At 45.7% G+C, this 17,773-nt stretch overlaps 1 protein-coding gene across 6 annotated transcripts in view; it reads left to right on the forward strand.

Moving 5' to 3' along the window:
• Positions 1–17,773, forward strand: part of kank1a (KN motif and ankyrin repeat domains 1a) — a 105,949-nt gene that overhangs the window by 33,757 nt on the left and 54,419 nt on the right. For 3 of the 6 annotated variants that reach the window (XM_029763900.1, XM_029763899.1, XM_029763898.1), the window contains exon 1: positions 17,244–17,514. The exons of the other annotated variants lie outside the window; for them this stretch is intronic. The gene's annotated coding sequence lies outside the window, so the exon portion shown is untranslated. Of the gene's footprint in view, positions 1–17,243; positions 17,515–17,773 lie in introns of those variants that run through there. 6 annotated transcript variants of the gene reach the window in all.

The raw sequence follows: 17,773 nt of genomic DNA on the forward strand, positions 1-17,773 counted from the left end.
AGGGTGTTTTCTATCCAAATCAAACAATTATATGCATATTCTAGTTACTGGGCAGGAGTAGTAACCAGATTAAATCGGGTACGTTTTTTATCCGGCCGTGAAAATACTGCCCCCTATCCATAACAAGTTAATGTAATGGTCCGGGTGGCCATTTGATGAATTGTTCAGCAGCCTTATGGCTTGAGGGTAGAAGCTGTTAAGGAGCCTTTTGGTCCTAGACATGGCGTTTCAGTACCGCTTGCCGTGCGGTAGCAGAGAGAACAGTCTGTGACTTGGTTGACTGGAGTCTTTGACCATTTTTTGGGCCTTCCTTTGACACTGCCTAGTATATAGGTCCTGGATGTCAGGAAGCTTGGCCCCAGTGATGTATTGAGCCTTACGCACTACCTTCTGCAGTTGCCATACCAGGCGGTGAATCAACCGGTCAGGATGCTCTCGATGGTGCAGCTGTAGAACCTTTTGAGGATCTGGGGACCCATGCCAAATCTTTTAAGTCGCCTGAGGGGAAAAAGGTGTTGTCGTGCCCTCTTCACAACTGTCTTGGTGTGTTTGGACCTTGACAGTTTGTTGGTGATTTGGAAACCAAGGAACTTGAAACTCTCGACCCACTCAACTTCAGCCCTGTCGATGTTAATGGGGGCCTGTTTGGAATTCAGTTTCCAATGATCAACCTTGAGATGTGTCTACCACTTGATTGGAGTCAACCTGTGGTAAATTCAGTTGATTGGGCATGATTTGGAAAGGCACACACCTGACAGGGCATGTCAGAGCAAAAACCAGTCCATGAGGTCGAATTAATTGTCCGTAGAGCTCCGAGACAGGATTGTGTCGAGGCACAGATCTGGGGAAGGGTACCAAAACATTTGTGCAGCATTGAATATCCCCAAGAACACACTGGCCTCCATCATTATTAAATGGAAGAAGTTTGCAACCACCAAGACTCTTCCTAGAGCTGGCCGCCCGGCCAAACTGAGCAATCGGGGGCGAAGGGCATTGGTGAGGGAGGTGACCAAGAACCTGATGGTCACTCTGACAGAGCTCCAGAGTTCCTCTGTGGAGATGGTAGAACCTTCCAGAAGGACAACCGGAAGCCACCCCTCAGTAAAAGGAACATGACAGGCCGCTTGGAATTTGCCAAAAGGCCTAAAAGATTTGGTATACATATTAGTTTAGAACAGTGGTTTTAATTGCTTCCACTGGTTAATAATTAATCCCCAAGAAATGGCAGAAAATTACACCTGTCAAACTGCTATTCTAGAATGAAAGTCCTGCTTCAAATCAAATTGTATTTGTCACATTAACATGTTTAGCAGTTATTGCGGTTGAAGCGAAACGCTTGGGTTTCTAGCTGTGCAGTAATAATGCAGTAATATCTAACCATTTTCACAACAATACACACAACCTTAAAGTAAAAGAATGGAATAAAGGAATATATAAATATTAGGATGAGTAATGTCGGAGTGGCATTGACTAAATACAGTAGAATAGAATACAGTATATATATATGAGATGAGTAAAGCAGTAGAATAGAATACAGTATATACATATGAGATGAGTAAAGCAAAAATACGTTGTGGCGTACAGCAGGTCAACCACCGGGGGAGAGTAAAGCAGTATTCATATATTTATACATTGAATGTTAATATTGTGAAACTATGTTATACATTTTGTTACCTCCTGTTTCAGGAAGTGATGTCACTGAGAACTGCCCCTATATGTAGGACCTTCCACCCCCACCTGGGATGTGGATCCCTGATGAAGACCTAAGGGTGGAAACGTTGTTGTAAATAAATATCACCTGGGAGCATGAGCAGTAGTGTACAGCGTTTTCCTTTCTGTTTGCCTACAACTCCAGCACCTGAGGAAAGTACCTGGGTGTGTGTCATCAGCTTTTGTAAATCAGTATTTTAACATTATTTTAACATTATTAAAGTGACTAGTGATTACAAGTCTATGTATATAAGGCAGCAGCCTCGGTAAGGGTTGTGGAAGCCGGATAGTGATGGCTATTTAACAGTCTGATGTCCTTGAGATATAAGCCCTGCGGTTGCGGGCGGTGCATTTGCCGTACCAGGCGGTGATACAGCCCGACAGGATGCTCTCGATTGTGCGCTGTTGCGCCTTCTTCACCACACTGTCTGTCTGGGTGGACCATTCCTGATCCGCAGTGATGTGCACGCAGAGGAACTTGAAGCTTTCCACCTTGTCCACTGAGGTCCCTTCAATGTGGATACGGGGGTGTTCTCTCTGCTGTTTCCTGAAGTCCACGATCAGCTCCTTTGTTTTATTGACGTTGAGGGAGAGGTTTCCTGGCACCACTCCGCCAGGGCCCTCACCTCCTCCCTGTAGGCCATCTTGTCATTGTTGGTAATCAGGCCTACCACTGTTGGGTTGTCTGCAAACTTGATGATTGAGTTGGAGGGGTGAGTGGCCATGCAGTTGTGGGTGAACAGGGGGTACAGGAGGGGGCTGAGCACGCACCCTTGTGGGGCCCCAGTGTTGACGATCAGCGAAGTGGAGGTGTTGTTTCCTACCTTCACCACCTGGGGGTGGTCCATCAGGAAGTCCAGGACCCAGTTGCACAGGGCAAGGTTCAGACCCAAGGCGTTCCAATTCATCCCAAAGGTGTTCGATGGGGTTGAGGTCAGGGCTGTGTGCAGGCCTGTCAAGTTCTTTCACACCGATCTCAAGAAACCATTTCTGTATGGATATCGCTTTGGGCACAGGGGCATTGTCATGCTGAAACAGGAAAGGGCCTTCCCCAAACTGTTGCCACGAAGTTGGAGCACAGAATCGTCTAGAATGCGATTGTATCCTGTAATGTTAAGATTTCCCTTCACTGGAACTAAGGGGCACGATCTATGAAAAACAGCCCCAGATTATTATTCCTCCTCCACCAAACTTCACAGTTGGCACTATGCATTGGGGTAGGTAGCGTTCTCCTGGCATCCGTCAAACCCAGATTCGACTGTCGGACTGCCAGATGGTGAAGCGTGATTCATCACTCCAGAGAACGCATTCCCACTGCTCCAGAGTCCAATGGCGGCGAGCTTTACACCACTCCAGCTGACGCTTGGCATTGAGCATGGTGATCTTCGGCTTGTGTGCAGCTGCTCGGCCATGGAAACCCATTTAATGAAGCTCCTGACGTTGCTTCCAGAGGGAGTTTTAAACTCGGTAGTGAGTGTTGCAACCGAGGACAGATGATTTTTATGAGTTACGGGCTTCAGCACTTCAGCGGTACCATTCTTTGAGCTTGTGTGGTTTCCACTTCACAATAACAGCACTTACAGTTGACCAGAGCAGCTTTAACAATGCAGATATTTGACCAACTAACTTGTTAGAAAGGTGGCATCCTATGATGGTGCCACGTTGAAAGTCAGTGAGCTCTTCAATAAGGCCATTCTACTGCCAATGTTTGTCTTTGGAGATTGCATGGCTGTGTGCTCGATTGTATACACCTGTTAGCAACAGGTGTGGCTGAAATAGAATCCACTCATTTGAAGCGCTGTCCACATACTTTTGTAGTGTATGTTGTGATAATTGCGTTGTTTTCTCTATAACCCATCGGTTCATACGCCACCGTGTTATACAGTAAGGCCTTGACAACAAAAAGACACACAGTGGCAGAATAAATTCAACCACACAGAGTGTTTGTTTCATCACAAAACCAGCGAGCAACATCTGTCTGGGGGGAAAGTCCACAAAGCAAATATTCCACATAACCGTTTTCTGACCTGCTGCGTGGTCCAGTTAATGTTTAACAGTTTAGTAAACAGCTAGTGATTTGGGACCACAGAGTTACATCAGCACAAAGACAACAGGAGCTACCTCCGCTAATCCAGCGCCATTTCAACATTTAATCATCAAATCAACAAGGCTATATATGCTCAGTTTAATACACTGAAAACAAACTTAAAGACACTAAAAACAATTTAGTCCAATCAATGTTGCTAAATATCAGGTGGTACTGATTTCTGTGTGTGTGTGTGTGCTTGCATGTGTGCACAAGTAAAACAAGCATTTGTTACCTCACCCTACTGCTAGACTAGTTGAACACCGATGCCGTCCTCCTCTCTTTCATGTTGTTAAAAATGGTCTATGTCTCCGTCATACAGTACATGTTTAGTTGTTATTTTCATCGGCTACCTAGCTAAAACGCTTGCTAGCCTAGCTTCCTGGCATGGACAACAATGACCCAGCTAAGTTCGCTAGCTAGTTAATGTTAGCCTAAGTCTAGTAGTATGTTAATGTTAGCCTACTAGGCTAGTCTAGTAGTATGTTAATGTTAGCCTACTAGGCTAGTCTAGTAGTATGTACAAGTAATATCCAGTACTAGTACTAATGGAGGCCACTGTGTTCTTGGGGACCTTCAATGCTGCAGAAATGTTTTGGTACCCTTCCCCAGATCTGTGTCTCATCAGTCCTGTCTCGGAGCTCTACGGACAATTCCTTTGACTTCATGGCTTGGTTTTTGCTTTGACATTCACTTTCAACTTTGGGACCTTGTATAGACAGGTGTGTGCCTGTCCAATCAATTTAATTTACCACAGGTGGACTCCAATCAAGTTGCAGAAACATCTGAAGGATGATTTATTTTGATTATATTTTACCGTTATTTAACTAGTCAGTTAAGAACAAATTCTTATATACAATGACGGCCTACCCTAACCTGGACGATGATCGCCTTGTGATCAATGGAGACAGGATGCACCTGAGCGCAATTTTGAGTCTCATAGCAAAGGGTCTAAGGGATTTTTAATAACTTTGCTAACATTTAAAAAAAAAAAATGTTTTTGCTTTGTCATTATGGGGTGTTGTGATGTCATTATGGGGTATTGTGTGTAGATTGATGAGTTTTTATTTTTTTATCCATTTTAGATTAAGGCTGTAACGTAACAAAATGTGGAAAAAGTCAAGGGGTCTGAATACTTTCTGATGGCACTATATTTATTTATATATATATATATATATATATATATATATATATATATATATATATATATATATATATATATATAAATAAATATATAAATAAATAAATACATGTTTTTTGTTGGTCAAATATTTTAGGAAGCCTGGTTTCCCTTGGCATCCATGAATACACACCACTGCTAATTATTGATATCTACATAGCCCACTGATGTGAATCACACTGCTTGTCTCTGATTTAGCTATTTGCGCCTTATCGATTGCGGTTGTTGTGGATGGCTGTTCACAAGTTGTCTGTCTGTCTGTATTTTAACTCAATAATGGTTGAATTGAATACATTTAAGCTGCCTATCAATCATTGTTTTTGCGACCAGTGGACAGCCAGTGAAAGATGTGCTCTTGATCCCAGCCTATTGAATGAAAGGTTGAGGGAGTTCCTCCATTCTAACCTCCTCCATGGTGTTGTGCTCCAAACTGTCAACAAATAGTTTCATTTAAGAAGACCACCTTTGGGCTTTTATTGCTCAATCTAATGTCCATAGGCTTAACAGACACGTTTTCAAACGGATAGATTTAAACAGCTGGGAATGACGAAGATATCAAAGTGTCACCGACAAAAACGTAAACAATAGGCCTGTAGTAGATGCAATAGGCCTGTAGCGGATACAATAGGCCTGTAGCAGATACAATAGGCCTGTAGCGGATACAATAGGCCTGTAGCAGATACAATAGGCCTGTAGCGGATACAATAGGCCTGTAGCGGATACAATAGGCCTGTAGGAGATGCAATAGGCCTGTAGCGGATGCAATAGGCCTGTAGCGGATGCAATAGGCCTGTAGCGGATGCAATAGGCCTGTAGCGGATACAATAGGCCTGTAGCGGATACAATAGGCCTGTAGCGGATGCAATAGGCCTGTAGCGGATGCAATAGGCCTGTAGCGGATGCCAGGTAGTGCTCAAAGCCATTAAATGAGAGCAGCATTTCTTTTTCAACCATGTTTTGAAACAATGAGACCAATCAGTCCTCCATGACAACCAAATCATAGACAGAGTAGGCTAATAAGTCCTTAGTTTTGGGGTCATGCTCAGGTTAAACAATTTGGCTAATCTATACGTCCATATTTACAAGTCCTATTCTTGAAGATCAAGAGGTATTAAATTAATTGGAATGACTGAAAATCTGACAGACTTTGGTTTTTAACGTCAAGATGTAACCTAATCGTATTATTGTCTGCAGTAGAAGGTTTAGGAGAAGCCTCCACATCAAGGAAAATGCAACATCCATTTCTGTTGTTTTTTGTGTCACGTATCTACACACAATACCCCATAATGTCGAAGTGGAAATATGTTTTTAGAAATGTTTACAAGTTAATTAAAAATGAAAAGCTGAAATGTCTTCAGTCAATAAGTATTCAACCCCTTTTGTTAAGGCAGCCTAAGTTGCTTAACATGTAGTCATTTTAATTTATTTTAATTGTATTTTTATTTCACCTTTATTGAACCAGGTAAGCTAGTTGAGAACATGGCTCTACATCTACCAGGGAGCAGTTGTTGTTTGGCGTAACTGCATTGCTCAGAACCACAGGTTTTCACCTTGTTGGCTGGGGGATTTGATTCAGAAACCCTGTGTCTCACCTTGATCTGTTTCCCCTGTCTTTGTGATCGTCTCCACCCACCTCCAGGTGTCTCACCTTGATCTGTTTCCCCTGTCTTTGTGATCGTCTCCACCCACCTCCAGGTGTCTCACCTTGATCTGTTTCCCCTGTCTTTGTGATCGTCTCCACCCACCTCCAGGTGTCTCACCTTGATCTGTTTCCCCTGTCTTTATGATCGTCTCCACCCACCTCCAGGTGTCTCACCTTGATCTGTTTCCCCTGTCTTTGTGATCGTCTCCACCCACCTCCAGGTGTCTCACCTTGATCTGTTTCCCCTGTCTTTATGATCGTCTCCACCCACCTCCAGGTGTCTCACCTTGATCTGTTTCCCCTGTCTTTGTGATCGTCTCCACCCACCTCCAGGTATCTCACCTTGATCTGTTTCCCCTGTCTTTGTGATCGTCTCCACCCACCTCCAGGTGTCTCACCTTGATCTGTTTCCCCTGTCTTTGTGATCGTCTCCACCCACCTCCAGGTGTCTCACCTTGATCTGTTTCCCCTGTCTTTGTGATCGTCTCCACCCACCTCCAGGTGTCTCACCTTGATCTGTTTCCCCTGTCTTTGTGATCGTCTCCACCCACCTCCAGGTGTCTCACCTTGATCTGTTTCCCCTGTCTTTGTGATCGTCTCCACCCACCTCCAGGTGTCTCACCTTGATCTGTTTCCCCTGTCTTTGTGATCGTCTCCACCCACCTCCAGGTGTCTCACCTTGATCTGTTTCCCCTGTCTTTGTGATCGTCTCCACCCACCTCCAGGTGTCTCACCTTGATCTGTTTCCCCTGTCTTTGTGATCGTCTCCACCCACCTCCAGGTGTCTCACCTTGATCTGTTTCCCCTGTCTTTGTGATCGTCTCCACCCACCTCCAGGTGTCTCACCTTGATCTGTTTCCCCTGTCTTTGTGATCGTCTCCACCCACCTCCAGGTGTCTCACCTTGATCTGTTTCCCCTGTCTTTGTGATCGTCTCCACCCACCTCCAGGTGTCTCACCTTGATCTGTTTCCCCTGTCTTTATGATCGTCTCCACCCACCTCCAGGTGTCTCACCTTGATCTGTTTCCCCTGTCTTTGTGATCGTCTCCACCCACCTCCAGGTATCTCACCTTGATCTGTTTCCCCTGTCTTTGTGATCGTCTCCACCCACCTCCAGGTGTCTCACCTTGATCTGTTTCCCCTGTCTTTGTGATCGTCTCCACCCACCTCCAGGTGTCTCACCTTGATCTGTTTCCCCTGTCTTTGTGATCGTCTCCACCCACCTCCAGGTGTCTCACCTTGATCTGTTTCCCCTGTCTTTGTGATCGTCTCCACCCACCTCCAGGTGTCTCACCTTGATCTGTTTCCCCTGTCTTTGTGATCGTCTCCACCCACCTCCAGGTGTCTCACCTTGATCTGTTTCCCCTGTCTTTGTGATCGTCTCCACCCACCTCCAGGTGTCTCACCTTGATCTGTTTCCCCTGTCTTTGTGATCGTCTCCACCCACCTCCAGGTGTCTCACCTTGATCTGTTTCCCCTGTCTTTGTGATCGTCTCCACCCACCTCCAGGTGTCTCACCTTGATCTGTTTCCCCTGTCTTTGTGATCGTCTCCACCCACCTCCAGGTGTCTCACCTTGATCTGTTTCCCCTGTCTTTGTGATCGTCTCCACCCACCTCCAGGTGTCTCACCTTGATCTGTTTCCCCTGTCTTTGTGATCGTCTCCACCCACCTCCAGGTGTCTCACCTTGATCTGTTTCCCCTGTCTTTGTGATCGTCTCCACCCACCTCCAGGTGTCTCACCTTGATCTGTTTCCCCTGTCTTTGTGATCGTCTCCACCCACCTCCAGGTGTCTCACCTTGATCTGTTTCCCCTGTCTTTGTGATCGTCTCCACCCACCTCCAGGTGTCTCACCTTGATCTGTTTCCCCTGTCTTTGTGATCGTCTCCACCCACCTCCAGGTGTCTCACCTTGATCTGTTTCCCCTGTCTTTGTGATCGTCTCCACCCACCTCCAGGTGTCTCACCTTGATCTGTTTCCCCTGTCTTTGTGATCGTCTCCACCCACCTCCAGGTGTCTCACCTTGATCTGTTTCCCCTGTCTTTGTGATCGTCTCCACCCACCTCCAGGTGTCTCACCTTGATCTGTTTCCCCTGTCTTTGTGATCGTCTCCACCCACCTCCAGGTGTCTCACCTTGATCTGTTTCCCCTGTCTTTGTGATCGTCTCCACCCACCTCCAGGTGTCTCACCTTGATCTGTTTCCCCTGTCTTTGTGATCGTCTCCACCCACCTCCAGGTGTCTCACCTTGATCTGTTTCCCCTGTCTTTGTGATCGTCTCCACCCACCTCCAGGTGTCTCACCTTGATCTGTTTCCCCTGTCTTTGTGATCGTCTCCACCCACCTCCAGGTGTCTCACCTTGATCTGTTTCCCCTGTCTTTGTGATCGTCTCCACCCACCTCCAGGTGTCTCACCTTGATCTGTTTCCCCTGTCTTTGTGATCGTCTCCACCCACCTCCAGGTGTCTCACCTTGATCTGTTTCCCCTGTCTTTGTGATCGTCTCCACCCACCTCCAGGTGTCTCACCTTGATCTGTTTCCCCTGTCTTTGTGATCGTCTCCACCCACCTCCAGGTGTCTCACCTTGATCTGTTTCCCCTGTCTTTGTGATCGTCTCCACCCACCTCCAGGTGTCTCACCTTGATCTGTTTCCCCTGTCTTTGTGATCGTCTCCACCCACCTCCAGGTGTCTCACCTTGATCTGTTTCCCCTGTCTTTGTGATCGTCTCCACCCACCTCCAGGTGTCTCACCTTGATCTGTTTCCCCTGTCTTTGTGATCGTCTCCACCCACCTCCAGGTGTCTCACCTTGATCTGTTTCCCCTGTCTTTGTGATCGTCTCCACCCACCTCCAGGTGTCTCACCTTGTGCCCTTATACTTTGGTTACTGACCTAATGTCCAGTGTTCTTTAGGAATGTCCAGTGTTCTTTAGGAATGTCCAGTGTTCTTTAGGAATGTCCAGTGTTCTTTAGGAATGTCCAGTGTTCTTTAGGAATGTCCAGTGTTCTGTTAGCATGTGTTCTGTTCTGATTGCTGTGTTATGCTTGTTATAGTTTTAATGCGGTGGATGTTGAGCTGTAGCCTGAGACAGGCATGGTGGAGAGGAGGGTTTAGGTGAATGTTAGCAGGCTGACGTAACGAGGCTCCGCCGGGCAGGGCAGGGCCAGGAAATACCAGGCCAGTGTGACAGGAAAGGGGCCTCTGTTTGGAAGTGTGTGTGTTTCTGTATGTGTGTCTCCTTCAGAGCAGTCTCTAAGTATTCAAACCCCCTGTCAGTACATGTTAGAATCACCTTTGGCAGTGATTGCAGATGTGAGTCTTTCTGGGTAAGTCTCTAAGAGCTTTTCACACCTGGATTGTATAATATTTGCACATTTGATTCTTTTCAAAGGTCTTCAAGCTCTGTCAAAATTGTTGTCGATCATTGCTAGGCAACCATTTTCAGGTCTTACCATAGATTTTCAAGCCGATTTAAGTCAAAACTGTAACTCGGCCACTCAGAAACATTCATTGTTTCTTGGTAAGCAACTGCAGTGTACATCTGGCCTTGTGTTTTAGGTTATTGTCCTGCAGAAAGGTGAATTCATCTCCAGTGTAGATATGGCCTTGTGTTTTAGGTTATTGTCCTGCTGAAAGGTGAATTCATCTCCAGTGTAGATTTGGCCTTGTGTTTTAGGTTATTGTCCTGCTGAAAGGTGAATTCATCTCCCAGTGTAGATTTGGCCTTGTGTTTTAGGTTATTGTCCTGCTGAAAGGTGAATTCATCTCCAGTGTAGATTTGGCCTTGTGTTTTAGGTTATTGTCCTGCTGAAATTCTCCCAGTGTCTGTTGGAAAGCAGACTGAACCAGGTTGTCCTCTAGGATTTTTTTCCCTGTGCTTAGCTTTATTCCGTTTCTTTTTATCCTGAAAAACTCCCCAGTTCTTGCCGATGACAAGCATACCCATAACATGATGCAGCCACCAACATGCTTGAAAATATGTTGTACTCAGTGATGTGTTGAGTTGGATTTGCCCCAAACATAACACTTTGTATTCAGGACATGAAGTAAATTGCTTTGACACATATTTTGCAGTATTACTTTAGTTCCTTGTTGCAAACAGGATGAATGTTTTGGAATATGTGTATTCTGTACAGGCTTCCTTCTTGTCACTGTGTCAATTAGGTTAGTATTGTGGAGTAACTACAATGTTGTTGATCCATCCTCTGTTTTCTCCTACCACAGCCATTAAACTCTGTAACTGTTTTAAAGTCACCATTGGCCTCATGGTGAAATCCCTGAGTGGTTTCCTTCCTCTCTGGCAACTGAGTTAGGAAGGACGCCTGTATCTTTGTAGTGACTGGGAGTATTGATACACCATCCACAGTGTAATTAATAACTTCACCATGCTCAAAGGGATATTCAATGACTGCTTTTTTATTTTATCCATCTACCAATAGTTTTCCTTCTTTGCGAGACATTGGAAAACCTCCCTGGTCTTTATGGTTGAATCTGTGTTTGAAATTCACTGTTTGACTGAGGAACCTTACAGATAATTGTACGTGTGGAGTACAGAGATGAGGTCATTAAAAAAATCATGTTAAACACTATTATTGAGTCCATGCAACTTATTATGTGACTTGTTATGCACATTTTTACTCCTGAACTTATTCAGGCTTGTAATAACAAAGGGGTTGAATACTTATTGACTCAAGACATTTCAGCTTTTCATTTTGTAATTAATTTGTTAACATTTTTGAAAAAACATAATTCCACTTTGACATTATGGGGTATGGTGTGTGACAAAATGTGTGAATACTTTCTGAAGGCTCTATGACTGTATATGCGTATTAAAGTAGTCAAAGGTTTAATATTTGGTCCCATATTCACAGCACGTAATGACTACATCTAGCTGGTAACTCTACCAACTGGGTGGATCCATTTGCTGTTTGTTTTGGTTGTGTTTCAGATGACTTTGTGCTCAATAGAAATTAATGGTAAATAATGTATTGTCCCATTTTGGAGTCACTTTTATTGTAAATAAGAATAGAATATGTTTCTAAACACTTCTACATTAATGTGGATGTTACCGTGGTTACAGAATATTCTGAATGATTTGTGAATAATGATGAGTGAGCAAGTTAGATGCACAAATATCCTGAATTTAGAAAATTAATTTACTCTAATACTTTTGGGAATCAGTGTTGTACCAAAAAAGTGCTGTAATTTCTAAATGGTATGGATGTAAATCCCCTCAAATTAAAGCTGATAGTCTGCACTTTAACCTCATAGTCATTGTATAATTTTAAATCCAAAGTGCTGGAGTACAGAGACAAAACAACACAACATGTGTTACTGTCCCAGTACTGTTGGAGCTCACTGTGTGTATGTATAGAGGTGGTTTGTTTCAGTTGAACTGTCATTAGCCTGTGGAAAGATAGAGGGATGTTGTCAATCAGTCTGTCATAGTCCACTTTCTGAAACACAGCTTTTGTTTTCTCCCTTATATCTGACTAGTGTTTATCAGTATCTGCTGAATAGGCGTGTAACAGGGAACAGGGTCTGTGTGTGTCTGTAGTGTCCTGTAGCACAAGGGTCATTTCTCTAACAGTACCCTAACGTCACCGTGTCAAACTCAGTATCTCTCCCAGACACCGGGCTGTGTTTTCTCTAAGGCAGATAAAGTTGTCCTCTGAGAAGAGAGCAGAGAAAGAGAGATTGTGAGAGAGAACAGAGAGAGAGAACTGTGAGAGAGATGGCACAGAGAGAGAGAACAGAGAGAGAGAGAGAACACAGAGAGAGAACACAGAGAGAGAGAACACAGAGAGAGAGAACACAGAGAGAGAGAACACAGAGAGAGAGAACACAGAGAGAGAGAGAACACAGAGAGAGAGAGAACACAGAGAGAGAGAACACAGAGAGAGAGAGAACACAGAGAGAGAGAGAACACAGAGAGAGAGAACACAGAGAGAGAGAGAACACAGAGAGAGATAACACAGAGAGTGAGAACACAGAGAGAGAGAACACAGAGAACAGAGAGAGAGACAGAGAGAGAGAGAGAGAGAGAGAGAGAATAGAGAGAGAAAGACGTAGCACATGCACTCTATTCTTTGTGATGTTGATACATGAGTTGATCTAGACTGGAGACATATTTCTCTGACTTTTTTCCCCCTGGGTCTCTGGGTCTAAAAATGGCCTTGTACCGAGAAGGTTAGGTTAACCGCTTTGTGTCTGTCTGTCTGGGCTCTGAGTTGAAATGTTACTGTAACATGAGCCTGCTGTTATAGCTACTGTTTACTTTTCCTCTGTCATCATGACTTTATCATCGCGGCTAAACACTTCCTATCTGACAAACTCTGCAGCAAATAGTCCCAAAGGGCACCCTATTCCCTATATAGTGCACTACATTAGACCAGAGCCCTATTCCCTATCTAGTGCACTACTTTAGACCAGAGCCCTATTCCCTATCTAGTGCACTACTTTAGACCAGAGCCCTATTCCCTATCTAGTGCACTGCATTAGACCAGAGCCCTATTCCCTATCTAGTGCACTGCATTAGACCAGAGCCCTATTCCCTATCTAGTGCACTGTCCCTATCCTCATTCACTGACGTAAGCTACATTGGCATCTGAGGTAAGGTAGTGACTGGCTACAACTGTAGCGAGGCGCGAGAATGAGCCAACGGAAGGGGGAGGAGGGAAATGACCATTTAAAAAATATATATATATATTAAGTAAACTGCACTATATATAAAAAAAGTATGTGGACACACCTTCATATTTGTGGATTCAGCTATTTCAGCCACATCTGTTGCTGACAGCTGCATCAAATCGAGCACAAAGCCATGCAATCTCCATAGACAAACATTAGCAGTAGAACGGCGTTACTGAAGTGCTCAGTGACTTTCAACGTGTCACCGTCATAGGATGCCACCTTTCCAACAAGTCAGTTTGTCAGATTTCTCTCTTGCTAGAGCTGCCCCCGGCCAACTGTAAGTGCTGTTATGGTGAAGTGGAAATGTGCTGAAGCACGAAGCACGTAAAAATTGTCTGTCCTCGATTGCAACAATCACTACTGTATTCAAAAACTGGCTAATGAAGCAACGTCAGCACAAGAACTGTTCGTCGGGAGCTTCATGAAATGGGTTTCCATGGCCTAAGATCACCATGTGCAATGCCAAGCGTCGGCTGGAGTGGTGTAAAGCTCGCCGCCATTGAATCATGCTTCACCATCTGGCAGTCTGATGGACTAATCTGGGTTTGGCGGCTGTCAGGAGAACGCTACCTGCCCCAATGAATAATGCCAACTGTAAAGTTTGGTGGAGGACGAATAATGGTCTGGGGCTGTTTTTCATGGTTCAGGCCCCTTAGTTCCAGTGAAGGGAAACCTTAACGCTACAGCATACAATGCATACAAAGCATACAACATTCTAGACGATTTCCATCTTTGTGGCAAGATTGGGGACGGCCCTTTCCTGTTTCAGCATGACAATGCCCCCGTACACAAAGTGAGGTCCATGCAGAAATGGTTTGTTGAGGTCGGTGTGGAAGAACTTTTCTGGCCTGCATAGAGCCCTGACCTCAACCTCATCGAACACTTTTGAGATGAATTGGAACGCCGACTGCAAGCCAGGCCTAATTGCCCAACATCAGTACCCGACCTCACGAATGCTCTTGTGGCTGAATGGAAGCAAGTCCCTGCAGCAATGTTCCAACATCTAGTGGAAAGCCTTCCCAGATGAGTGGACGTTATTATAGCAGCAAAGGGGAGACCATCTCCATATTAATGCCCATGATCTTGGTCCTGTAGTGTATATTAGATCTACACACAGTTCATTTTTATGAAATGCTCCACACATTACATATTTATACCCCCCCAAAAAACTACTCAGCTTATAACTTTTCCTGTACTGCCCGTTCCTGTGGACTGTCAATCCTGTCCCATCCTGTCCCATCCTGTCCCATCTTGTCCAATCCTGTCCCAACCTGTCCCATCCTGTCCCATCCTCTCAATCCTGTCCCATCCTGTCCCATCCTCTCAATCCTGTCCCATCCTGTCCCATCCTCTCCCATCCTCTCCCATCCTGTCCCATCCTCTCCCATTCTGTTCCATCCTGTCAATCCTGTCCCATCCTCTCCCATCCTGTCCCATCCTCTCCCATCCTCTCCCAACCTGTCCCATCCAGTCCCATCCTCTTCCATCCTCTTCCATCCTGTCCCATCCTGTCCCATCCAGTCCCATCCTGGCCAATCCTGTCCCATCCTGTCCCATCCTGTCCCAGCCTCTCCCAACCTGTCCCATCCAGTCCCATCCTGTCCCATCCTCTTCCATCCTGTCCCATCCTGTCCCAATCCTGTCCCATCCTGTCCCATCCAGTCCCATCCTGGCCAATCCTGTCCCAGCCTCTCCCATCCTGTCCCGAACTTGACTCTAGAACTTCTCTCCCGTTCCTGCGTCTACACCTTCTACTCCTTGCATTTTGAGAGACCAGAATACTGGCCTCCAGGCAATCTAACTGCAGGCTTCTATTCTGGGGTTTTCACATGACACTGACAACATTATATTTGATTGGCTGTTTAGGTCTCACCCCTATTACAACACAGACCACAGATAATAAATAGCCAATAGATGATAAGCAACTTTCTGCAAAGGATTCAGTTCACTATTGATCCTGGTAGATTGTAAAGTTATTCAGTTTTCTCTTGTCTGTTAGACCACGGCACTGGCCCAGTATTTGTAACGCTAACGGTGCGTTTCCCCAAGCGGCTCTGGTCTGGTCTGTAGGGTAATCTATCCACACTGTCCCCTGGTCTGGTCTGGTCTGGTCTGTAGGGTAATCTATCCACACTGTCCCCTGGTCTGGTCTGGTCTGGTCTGTAGGGTAATCTATCCACACTGTCCCCTGGTCTGGTCTGGTCTGTAGGGTAATCTAACCACGCTGTCCCCTGGTCTGGTCTGGTCTGTAGGGTAATCTAACCACGCTGTCCCCTGGTCTGGTCTGGTCTGGTCTGGTCTGGTCTGTAGGGTAATCTAACCACGCTGTCCCCTGGTCTGGTCTGGTCTGTAGGGTAATCTATCCACACTGTCCCCTGGTCTGGTCTGGTCTGTAGGGTAATCTATCCACACTGTCCCCTGGTCTGGTCTGGTCTGTAGGGTAATCTAACCACGCTGTCCCCTGGTCTGGTCTGGTCTGGTCTGGTCTGGTCTGTAGGGTAATCTAACCACGCTGTCCCCTGCACATCCTTGATGACAACTAGAGAGCCCTCATTTGCCAGTGCCAAGAGAGTTGTTATCCCAGTGCAGACAGACAGACAGACAGCATAGTACTATGGTGATGACAAGACAGACAGACAGACAGACAGACAGACAGACAGACAGACAGACAGACAGACAGACAGACAGACAGACAGACAGACAGGATAATAACCTGGTCAGTGCTGTAGTGGTCCTACAGCATAATAACCTGGTCAGTGCTGTAGTGGTCCTACAGGATAATAACCTGGTCAGTGCTGTAGTGGTCCTACAGGATAATAACCTGGTCAGTGCTGTAGTGGACCTACAGGATAATAACCTGGTCAGTGCTGTAGTGGTCCTACAGGATAATAACCTGGTCAGTGCTGTAGTGGTCCTACAGGATAATAACCTGGTCAGTGCTGTAGTGGTCCTACAGGATAATAACCTGGTCAGTGCTGTAGTGGTCCTACAGGATAATAACCTGGTCAGTGCTGTAGTGGTCCTACAGGATAATAACCTGGTCAGTGCTGTAGTGGACCTACAGGATAATAACCTGGTCAGTGCTGTAGTGGTCCTACTGGATAATAACCTGGTCAGTGCTGTAGTGGTCCTACAGGATAATAACCTGGTCAGTGCTGTAGTGGTCCTACTAGATAATAACCTGGTCAGTGCTGTAGTGGTCCTACTAGATAATAACCTGGTCAGTGCTGTAGTGGTCCTACAGGATAATAACCTGGTCAGTGCTGTAGTGGTCCTACAGGATAATAACCCGGTCAGTGCTGTAGTGGTCCTACAGGATAATAACCTGGTCAGTGCTGTAGTGGTCCTACTAGATAATAACCTGGTCAGTGCTGTAGTGGTCCTACAGGATATTAACCTGGTCAGTGCTGTAGTGGACCTACAGGATAATAACCTGGTCAGTGCTGTAGTGGTCCTACTAGATAATAACCTGGTCAGTGCTGTAGTGGTCCTACAGCATAATAACCTGGTCAGTGCTGTAGTGGTCCTACAGCATAATAACCTGGTCAGTGCTGTAGTGGTCCTACAGGATAATAACCTGGTCAGTGCTGTAGTGGTCCTACTAGATAATAACCTGGTCAGTGCTGTAGTGGTCCTACAGCATAATAACCTGGTCAGTGCTGTAGTGGACCTACTGGATAATAACCTGGTCAGTGCTGTAGTGGTCCTACAGGATAATAACCTGGTCAGTGCTGTAGTGGTCCTACAGGATAATAACCTGGTCAGTGCTGTAGTGGTCCTACAGCATAATAACCTGGTCAGTGCTGTAGTGGACCTACTGGATATGTACCAACACTACATATCTGTTGTGTAGCTGGAACACTGGAACACTGTACTAGCTCTACAGTGTGTCTGTGTCGTCATAGCAGAGTGTGGAACAGAGCTAGAAGGTCCTCCTGTTTTGGGCGGAGAACAGGGAGGGAAATTGTTCTCTGATTGGTCGATCCCGTCAGCCTATGCCAGCATGAGCTGGGCTTGGCTGAGTTTACACCAATAGTGGAATTTTTTTCCCCTCATGGACTGAAGATTTAGAGGGAGAGAGAGAGAGAGAGAGCAGTGAGCTAGCTAGCTAGCTTGGCAGCCTGTTCTGTTTAGCTACTAAAGTCCAACACAGCAGCCTTAGAGGGAGAAAAACAAACTGCAAAGCAACGGCTGTTTGACTGAGGTAAGTGAAGCCTGAACAATGTGGGGGCAGTAAGGAAGTTTTAACACCGGGCTTAGCTGTGGAGATGTCTCTGTTTGAACTGAATGGAGGGTAGAGACAGGCTCTGGACAGACTGAGAGTTACTGGAGCTGTATGAGGCTGGAGGGAAGAAGGAGCTGAGCCACCCTGACCTCCCTCTGGAGGGAAGAAGGAGCTGAGCCACCCTGACCCTAACCTCCCTCTGGAGGGAAGAAGGAGCTGAGCCACCCTGACCCTAACC

Source organism: Salmo trutta, chromosome 9 (genome assembly GCF_901001165.1).
Source record: "Salmo trutta chromosome 9, fSalTru1.1, whole genome shotgun sequence".
Taxonomy (NCBI): Eukaryota; Metazoa; Chordata; class Actinopteri; order Salmoniformes; family Salmonidae; genus Salmo; species Salmo trutta.